This window comes from Moschus berezovskii, chromosome 17 (assembly GCF_049115385.1).
Source record: "Moschus berezovskii isolate FMDL1 chromosome 17, NW_MosBer_1.0, whole genome shotgun sequence".
NCBI classification, from domain to species: Eukaryota; Metazoa; Chordata; class Mammalia; order Artiodactyla; family Moschidae; genus Moschus; species Moschus berezovskii.
Window position 1 is genome coordinate 9,392,302 of NC_142476.1, and position 10,874 is coordinate 9,403,175.

The following is a 10,874-nucleotide window of genomic DNA, read 5'->3' on the forward strand; positions in this document are numbered from 1 at the left end:
GAAATGCTTTCAGTTTTTCACCATTGAGGATAATGTTTGCTGTGGGTTTGTCGTATATAGCTTTTATTATGTTGAGATATGTCCCTTCTATTCCCACTTTCTGGAGAGTTTTTATCATAAATGGATGTTGTATTTTGTCAAAGGCTTTCTCTGCATCTATTGAGATAAGCATATGATTTTTATTTTTCAGTTTGTTAATGTGGTGTATTACGTTGATTGATTTGCGGATATTGAAGAATCCTTGCATTCCTGGGATAAAGCCCACTTGGTCATGATGTATGATCTTCTTAATGTGCTGTTGGATTCTAATTGCTAGAATTTTGTTAAGGATTTTTGCATCTATGTTCATCAGTGATATTGGCCTGTAGTTTTCTTTTTTTGTGGGATCTTTACCAGGTTTTGGGATTAGGGTGATAGTGGCCTCATAGAATGAGTTTGGAAGTTTCCCTTCCTCAGCAATTTTCTGGAAGAGTTTGAGTAGAATAGGTGTTAGCTCTTCTCTAAATTTTTGGTAGAATTCAGCTGTGAAGTCGTCTGGACCTGGGCTTTTGTTTGCTGGAAGCTTTCCGATTACTTCCTCTATTTCCGTGCTTGTGATGGGTCTGTTCAGATTTTCTATTTCTTCCTGGTTCAGTTTTGGCAAGGTGTACTTTTCTAGGAATTTGTCCATTTCTTCCAAGTTATTCATTTTATTGCCATATGATTGATGATAGTATTCTCTAATAATCCTTTGTATTTCTGTGTTTTCAGTTGTGATCTCTCCATTTTCATTTCTAATTTTATTGATTTGGTTCTTCTCCCTTTGTTTCTTGATGAGTCTGGATAGTGGTTTGTCAATTTTATTTACCTTCTCAAAGAACCAGCTTTTGGCTTTGTTGATTTTTGCTATGGTCTCTTTTGTTTCTTTTGCATTTATCTCTGCTCTGATTTTTATGATTTCTTTCCTTCTGCTAACCCTGGGGTTCTTCATTTCTTCCTTTTCTAGTTTCTTTAGATGTAGAGTTAGGTTATTTAGTTGACTTTTTTCTTGTTTCTTGAGGCGTGCCTGTTTTGCTATGAACTTCCCCCTTAGCACTGCTTTTACAGTGTCCCAGAGGTTTTGGGTTGTTGTGTTTTCATTTTCATTCATTTCTATGCATATTTTGATTTCTCTTTTGATTTCTTCTATGATTTGTTCATTATTCAGCAGCGTGTTGTTCAGCCTCCATATGTTGGCATTTTTAATAGTTTTTCTCCTGTAATTGAGATCTAATCTCACTGCATTGTGGTCAGAAAAGATGCTTGGAATGATTTCAATTTTTTTGAATTTACCAAGGCTAGATTTATGGCCCAGGATGTGATCTATCCTGGAAAAGGTTCCGTGTGCACTTGAGAAAAAGGTGAAATTCGTTGTTTTGGGGTGAAATGTCCTATAGGTATCTATTAGGTCTAACTGGTCTATTGTATCATTTAAAGTTTGTGTTTCCTTGTTAATTTTCTGTTTAGTTGATCTATCCATAGATGTAAGTGGGGTATTAAAGTCTCCCACTATTATTGTGTTATTGTTAATTTCCCCTTTCATAATTGTTAGTAATTGTCTTACATATTGCGGTGCTCCTATGTTGGGTGCATAAATATTTATAATTGTTATATCTTCTTCTTGGATTGATCCTTTGATCATTATGTAGTTTCCTTCTTTGTCTCTTTTCACAGCCTTTGTTTTAAAATCAATTTTATCTGATATGAGTATTGCTACTCCTGCTTTCTTTTGGTCTCTATTTGCGTGGAATATCTTTTTCCAGCCCTTCACTTTCAGTCTGCATGTGTCCCTCGATTTGAGGTGGGTCTCTTGTAGACAACATATATAGGGGTCTTGTTTTTGTATCTATTCTGCCAGCCTTTGTCTTTTGGTTGGGGCATTCAACCCATTTACGTTTAAGGTGATTATTGATAAGTATGATCCCGTTGCCATTTTCATTATTGTTTTGGGTTCAAGTTTATATACCCTTTCTGTGTTTCCAGTCTAGAGAAGATCCTTTAGTATTTGTTGGAGAGCTGGTTTGGTGATGCTGAATTCTCTCAGCTTTTGCTTGTCTGTAAAGCTTTTGATTTCTCCTTCATATTTGAATGAGATCCTTGCTGGGTATAGTAATCTGGGCTGTAGGTTATTTTCTTTCATCACTTTAAGTATGTCTTGCCATTCCCTCCTGGCCTGAAGAGTTTCTGCTGAAAGATCAGCTGTTATCCTTATGGGGATCCCCTTGTGTGTTATTTGTTGTTTCTCCCTTGCTGCTTTTAATATTTGTTCTTTGTGTTTGATCTTTGTTAATTTGATTAATATGTGCCTTGGGGTATTTCGCCTTGGGTTTATCCTGTTAGGGACTCTCTGTGTTTCTTGGACTTGGGTGATTATTTCCTTCCCCATTTTAGGGAAATTTTCAACTATTATCTCCTCGAGTATTCTCTCATGGTCTTTCTTTTAGTCTGTTTCTTCTGGGACTCCTATGATTCGAATGTTGGGGTGTTTAATATTGTCCCTTATGTCTCTAATATTGTCCTCATTTTTTTAAATTCTTTTTTCTTTTTCCAACTCTGTTTCATTTATTTCTACAATTCTATCTTCTAGCTCGCTTATCCTGTCTTCTGCCTCCGTTATTCTACTGTTTGTGCCCTCGAGAGTGTTTCTGATCTCGTCTATTGTATTATTCATTGTATATTGACTCTTTTTTAGTTCCTCTAATTCCTTATTGAACATTTCTTCCATCTTCTCCATCCTTTTCTACAGTTTATTTATCTGTAACTCCATTTTGCTTTCCAGATTTTGAATCATTTTCACAATTAAAATTCGAAATTCTTTATCGGGTAGGTTCGCTATATCTTCCTCTTTTGTTTGTGTTGGTGGGCATTCATCCTGTTCCTTTACTTGTTGGGTATTTCTGTGCCTCTTCATCTTGCTTATATTGCTGTGTTCCGGTGGCCTTTCTGTCTTCTGACAGTCTGTGGAGTTCTCTTTATTATGTAGTTACCTCGTTGTGTGTGGGTTGGATGGGTGACTTGTCAAGGTTCCCTGGTTAGGGAAGCTTGAGTAGATGTTCTGGTGGGTGGAGCTGGATTTCTTCTCTCTGGAGTGCAATGAAGTGTCCAGTAATGAGTTTGAGATGTCCGTGGGTTTGGGGTGGCTTTGGGCAGCCTGTATATTGAAGCTCAGTGCTATTCTCCTGTGTTGCTGGATAGCTTGCGTAGTATGTCTTTCACTGAAACTTGTTGACCCTTGGGTGGTGCCTGGTTTCAGTGTGTGTATGGAGGCCTTTGATGAGTACCTATCAATTAATGTTCTCTGGAACCGGAGATCTCTGGTGTTCTCAGGATTTGGCCTTAAGCCTCTGCCTCTGGTTTTCAGTCTTATTCTTGCAGGAGGCTCAAGGCTTCTCCCTCTTCTGTTTTCTGGTCTCCTCAGTGTCTAATTCCCCCCGTCCTGACACCAGGATGCGGTGGTGGACACTTTTTTTTTTTTCCCAGCTCTCCTATTTAGTCCTGCTGTAGGGAGGGAGGAACAGCTAACAAATATCCCTGGCGTCTGTGGGGAGTGCTCGCGGTGTCTCGGCTACACTGGGAATGCTCCCGCTCGAGGCGTGTGTGCTTTCCCTGTTTATGCTGCTTAGGCTTTAGTTTGCTCTGCTGCAAGCTGTCTGCGGGTGGCACTGGGTTGCATGCACTTCCCAGGTCTGAGCGGCTCAGGTTCAGGTCCTCGGGTACTCGACAAAGGCGCAGACTTGGCTGGGCCTGCATTTCGTGCCTTCCCCAGTCCTAGCAGCTCAGGTGACCAGGCATTTGGCGAGCGCAGTCGCTGCAACTTATCGCCTTCCCGGTCCCTGCCGCTCGGTTTTCTCGGGGTACAACCGGCGCAGTTTCTCAGGTGGATATTGACCGGCCTGAACCCAAGAAGTCCTGGCCAGCAAGGAAGCCTGCCTGCAGCTTGGCACGGGAAGCCTCTCTGGGGCCGCGGCTGCCTCCGCCCCAGCGCTGGCTCCCCTCCCCGCCCGCGTTGGCAAGGGCTGGGGGAAGAGCCGCCTGCTGCCGGCTCGCTCTGCTCCGTGCCCGGTTCTGTGGGCGGGGCTGGTTTGGGGCTTTTTCACAGGCTTTTTCCAGCCCTCTCGCCCTTCAGCTGCAACCTCTGCTCTGGTATCCCAAGTTCGAGCCCTCAGTCTGCCCTGGGGCGCCCAAGCCCGGTTCTCCCTCTAAGCGCAGCCGCCGGTCCTCACTCCAAGCGCAGCCGCCAGTTCTCCCTCCAAGCGCACAGCCCTTGTCCCTCTAACCGCAGGCGCTGGCTCTCCCTCCAAGCACAGGCGCCGGCTCTCCCTCTAAGCGCGGGCGCAGGTTCTCCCTCCAAGCGCACAGCTGTTCTCCCTCTAAGCACGGGCGCTGGTTCTCCCTCTAAGCGCAGCTGCCAGTTCTCCCTCTAAGCGCAGACACCGGTTCTCCCTCTAAGCGCGGGCGCCGGTTCTCCCTCTAAGTGCAGCCGCCGGCGCCTCCCTGCTGAGAGTTTCCTCTGGGCACTTAGTCTGTGAGTTTTAATTATTTATGTCTTTTGTCTGCCAGTTATGCGGCCCTCTGAGGTTCCACTTGCCAGTGTTTCCAGGTGTTTGGAAACTTCTCTCTTTTTTTTTTTTTTTAAGCCTCCCTTCCCGGGAGGGAGCTCTGCCCCTCCCTCTTTTGTCTCTCTTTTTATCTTTTTATCTATTTCCTACCTCCTTTCGTCGACTATGGGCTGCTTTTCTGAGTGCCTGATGTCCTCTGCCGGTATTCAGAAGCTTTTTGTGGGATTTACTCAGCGTTCAAATGTTCTTTTGTTGATTTTGTTGGGGGGAAAGTGGCCGCCCCGTCCTATTCCTCCGCCATCTTCCCGTGCTCTAGACCATGTTTCTTAAATTGAAACAAACTGTATTAGGGCTACTCTAAATTATTTTATTCGATTAAAAAGTAAATAAAAATTTCTCACTAGATTTTAAGAGAGAAGCTTCCAGTGGGCACTGGATACAGGAGGCAGAGGTTGTCCCCAAAAGAGGTAGCTACTTGGTGCCTGCTACATCCAGGCTGTCACTTTCTCGCACTTCCCCAGCTTCCTCAGTACATCTACCTGGAATTGTTCTAATATGAGAGTGCTCTCTGTTTCTGGCTGGTGCCCCCTATCTTAGAAGACTATACTATTTTTTTTCCACTCAGAATTGTATGTTACTTTGTGTATGTGAATATGGTTTCTTTGTTTTCCTGCTTTACAATACTCCAAATATGGATTTACTATGTCACGACTGAAGTGACTCAGCAGCAGCAGCAGCAGCATGTACTCATTAACTAAAGAATATTTAAATTTTCCTGATTTTTGGTCTTAATTAAAATACCGCTATAAACTTTCCTGTTGATGTTCTGTGGTATACATTCATGAGTTTCTCTTGTATGAAAGGTTTGCAGTGAGACTATTCATCATAGAGTGTATTATAAGTATGCATGTGTGCTTAGTCCCTCAGTCATGTCTGACTCTTTGTGACCCCATGGACTTCAATCCACCAGGCTCCTGTATCCATGGGATTCTCCAGACAAGAATACAGAAATGGGTTGCCATGCTCTCCTCCAGGGGATCTTCCCAACCCAAGAATCAAACCTGCATCTCCTGTGTCTCCTGCATTGGCAGGGGATTCTTTACCACTAGCACCACCTGGGAAGCCCCAATCTAAATATAAAAATGTAAATAAGTTAATCATTTTTGGGGGGTGTGAAGGAGATTTTTTATAATAACAACCGACTTGAATATATAATTGAAACATTTCAACATAGAAAATGATCGCAATTGAATGTGATTAAGTCAGAAACAACCTAAACATCTGAACTAGTGCTATGATTTAATAAGTAACAGAGCATAATTCCACTAACCCCACAGAGATGTTAAGCATGTAGCACGCATTCTATAACCATATTATGCAAAATATCTGCTAAACTTTACACTGGATTCTACACTCAGGGAAAGTGCTCACACAAGCAGCTCATTTCAAGGAGCATGAAAAACACATCAGTCTCTGTCCTCCTTCACTGTGTGCTGTGCACGCTTTTTCCTTTCTGTGAATTTTGTAATTTCTAAATTTTGTAATTTCTAATTCTTCAGTTAGGATGTGTAAATTTTATTATCTGGAACTTTCTCTTTCTCTGCAGCTGCAGGCTAAGTAGATAGCTACGGAATGTAAAAATCAAACTCATTTTAGCTCAAATCCATTAAGAATTCTATGATTCAATGCTCAGTTGTTAGCTCTCTTTCTCACCTCCTGAATATAATTTTGTCTGAGCATATATTTTCATAACTTCTGTGGCTATTTCTAGTATTCACATTTATTTCTTCTGCATGTTGCTCCAAATCATTAAAAGTAACTTGAAAGGTCTTAACACATCACAGAACTACAGTCTACTGGTAGGAATAGGGGACATGAGAAGAGGATTAACTAGAACATATCATAATCAGCAGGCTCAATTTTATCAAAGGGAAAAAAAAAGAAGCTTTGAAGTTAGGCCAAACCTGAACTTCAATCCTATTTGCAAATGTTTAAACGTAGGCAAGTCTGCTTGCTTTCATACCTGTAAAGAAATCTGAAGATGAGAATGCTTGCATCATTATGCTGAACATATTGTAGATGTCAATAAAAAAAAATTCCATACTTTCAGAAACCAACAGGAAGACTTCCCAATTATGTGGACTCAGACATCAAAATATAAGGCACTTAAAATAGAGTGTCTTCTGTTTTCTACTGAGCACATTATTTAGGAATGAAAATTTTGTTGTTGTTCGGTCACTAAGTTGCGTACGATACTGTGCAACCCCACGGACTGCCTTCAATCTTTTGCCTTTAGTCTTTCCCAGCACCAGGGTCTTTTCCAACAAGTTGGCTCTTTGCATCTGGTGGCCAAATAATTGGAGCCTCAGCTTCATCAACAGTCTTACCAATGAATATTCAGGCTTGATTTCCTTTAGGATTGACTGATTTGATCTCCTTGTAGTCCAAGGGACTCTCAAGAGTCTTCTCCAGCACTACAGTTTCAAAGCATCAATTCTTTGGCACTCAGCCTTCTTTATGGTCCAACTCTCACATCCATGCATGACTACTGGGAAAACCATAGCTTTGCCTATCCAGACCATTTTTGGCAAAGTGATGTCTTTGCATTTTAATATGCTAATTCCAGGTAAATGGAGCCATGAAGATAGGAAACTGGAGTTGATTATCTGACCTGAAGAGGTCTGAAATCAGGAATTAAGCCAGCAGTAAAAAGTGGGACTCTTGAGGAACATAGCATACAGTATAAAGAGTGTTCTTCATAATTTTCTACTTTAACGTGAATTAAAAATAGCTGTTATGGAAATCTATGTAGGAAGAGGCAAGTGACTAGTGCAATAACATTTTATGGCATGGGGACTTCTCTAGCAGTCCAGTGGTTAAGACTCCATCCTTCCACTACAGGGGGCATGGATTTGATCCCTGATCAGGGAACTAAGATATTGCAGGCCACAAAGTACAGTCAATACAAAATAAAACACGATACAAGTAAAATAGAAACTATTTAAATATTTTAAAATGTATAATGGCATAAAGAATACTTTGTTTTGCGTTAGTTCTTTTTGAGTGCTGTGTGCACTGTCTACAACTGTTTACAGCTCAGGTGGTAAAAAGTCTGCCTGCAATGCAGTTTGGACTGGGGTTCGATCCCTGGGTTGGGAAGATCCCCTGGAGAAGAGAATGGCTCCCCATTCCAGTACTCTTGTCTGGAGAATTCCATGGACAGAGGAGCCTGGTGTGCTACAGTCCATGGGGTTTGCAAAGAGTCAGACATGACTGAGTGACTTTTACTTTCACTTTTTCTTTTTGAGTGCATTTGAGAGATTACAGAAAGAAACAGACAATGTCATGAGTTTAAATTTCAAGTCATGATCAAAGAATGAGAGAGCTTCTATGATTTCCCTTAAATTCTCTCTTAGCTCTTATTAGTCACAATGCAAAATTTCAGAATATTAGACACAAATTATGAGCCTACAGTTTACGGAATTATAATTCATAGCCTTTCCAGTACTATAATTAGCAATATAGGGTTTGGATAGCAGTGAGACGATATGGGGAATTCCGATGAATCTATGTGCCTTGAACCCTAGTTTCTTTGAACCTCTTGCTAGGGAAGGAATATCACCTTCCTATTCTAAAGTGTGCTGACCTGTGTTTAATCCTTTCTAATGATTTCACTTGAGCAGTTTCCTCATAAGCATCTTTCCTCAACACCGACCTCTATCATCTCTCATTACTACAATACCTATGCACGTGTGCATACTAAGTCACTCCAGTCGCCTGACTGTTTGCAATTCCAAGGACTGTACCCCGCCACTGTTCACGTGAGTTCTCTGATATCAACCTAAAAGGTTTCTGAAGTGGCAAAAAGCAAGGAGAAAATTTTAGGTATTGGAGTAAAGGTAAGCATGTTTGGGCTTTGTGTTTTTAGCAATATGATTAATATAAGAAAAATATCCTTTAAATGACTAGAACAATGATTTTACATATCACATATTAATCAACCTTCTACTGATGGGCATCTATGCTGTTCCTAAACCATTCCTTTAACTACAATACTGAGATGTGTCTTTCTGTTGCTTCATAAGGGAATTCCTCCTTTATGATGTGATATATCTATAGTTCACCTTCTAATTATTATGCCATTGTATTGAAGCAACTTAGCAGCAGCATTATCTTTTTATCATTTAATTTCTTTGCATTTGTCCCTTTCCCCTTTTGTTTTCAAAGTGAATCACAAACTATTGTATTATTCTATGGTTTCTTCTCTAAAATTATATGTAAAATAGATTACATTTCTCTTTCAGTAATTCCCCTCACCCTCCTCCTATTCTATTTTAAATGAAGTGTAATATATATCCTGGAAAGCAAATTGTGACAATATCACAACTCCACATATTTTCACAGGTAATCACATTCACGCAATGAGCACCCAGACCAAGAAGCAGCACATTACCATCCGACCAGGAACACTCTGAATAAAGAACGTGAAGTTGCTCAGTCATGTCCAACTTTTTGTGACCCCATGCACTACCAGGCTACCTGGTAGGCTGCTGCTAGCCTACAAGGCTCCTCTGTCCATGGAATTTTTCAGGCAGAAGTACTGGAGTGGGTTGCCATTTCCTTCTCAAGGGGATCTTTCTGACGCAGGGATCAAACCTGGGTCTCCTGCATTGCAGGCAGACGCTTTACCGTCTGAGCCACCAGGGAAGCCCAATAATCCTCTGAATAATTCTATTCACAATAATCCTATTCATATTGTTCCCTAGAACAATGAAAATAACCTTTACACTATTTCTACTTTTAAGAATGTATACTAGATTGCCACCATTGTATTTTATACAATACTACATTGCTTCCAGTCTTTTGGATCTCCTCTTTGGTGAAATGCCTCTTTATATGCTCTGCTTCTTTCAAAAATTCATATTTATATTATAAAATGTTATATTCACATTTTAATAAGTGTATATTATTTACTGAATTTTTGCTTGTGTATTGTCGGAGAAGGCAATGGCACCCCACTCCAGTATTCTTGCCTGGAAAATCCCATGAGCGGAAGAGCCTGGTAGAATGTAGTCCATGGGGTCTCGAAGAGTCAGACACAACTGAGCGACTTCACTTTCACTTTTCACTTTCATGCATTGGAGAAGGAAATGGCAACCCACTCCAGTGTTCTTGCCTGGAGAATCCCAGGGACGGGGGAGCCTGGTGGGCTGCCGTCTATGGGGTTGCACAGAGCTGGACACGACTGAAGCGACTCAGCAGCAGCATTGTCTTTTCAGTCTTTTACCATTAGCTCTCTGAATTATTTTCTTATTGGCTTATTAAGAGACTTTGCTTATTTTTAATGCAGAGATGTTAAAGATTTGTCTGCTTCGTTTATTATCAATACAAATATAAACTGATATTTTGTCTTTTAAAAATAATTATTCATTTAAGAGACAATAATTGTTAGACTCCATCTCAACAAATACTTCAACTTCAATAGCTCTTAGGTTATGTGACATGATAACAAACTTTATGTTCAAACTAACAGAAAATATTATTTTCATAACTTTTTATAAAAGTATTTTGTATCTATATAAATGTTTATTTTTATAAAACATTAAATATTCATAATTAAAATATTGATTAATTAAGACATATTCTGACTACAGGTAATCAATATCATGAAGATATGAAAGAACAAACTGAGATTTACGATTAAGAAGCAAAAAAAAAATTAAGAAGCAATTCACTAAATAGAGTCATAGTGAGTTCTTTTCTAATGTTAATATGACATTTTAATTTTAATATTTGACCTAGTGGTTTTAACAATTGTTTCTTTCAAAATATGTTTGTTACATAAAAGTTAAGGGGTTCCCTGGTGGCTCAGACAGTAAAGAATCTGCTTGCAATGCAAGAGATGCAAAAGATGTGCATTTGATCCCTTGGTCAGGAAGATCTCCTGGAGAAGTGAATGGCTACCCACGCTGGTATTCTCGCCTGGATAATCCCATGGACAGAGGAACCTGGTGGGCTACAGTCCACAAGTTCACAAAGACCTGGACACAACTGAGTGAGTAATGACACACAAAAATTATATAAAACCTAGAAAGAAGATAAAAGTTTTGATTAAATTGTAAGCAGAAATATTACTATAATTATTTCTTGGTTTGTATGCATGCATTTGCATAAAATATTTATAATAAAACTCAATTTTAGAAATAATACAGATAAAAATTTATAACTTACCCTTTCCTATTAACAATAAAATGCAAATTTATTTCACTGTGTTAATGGTTGTCTTTATAGAAAGAA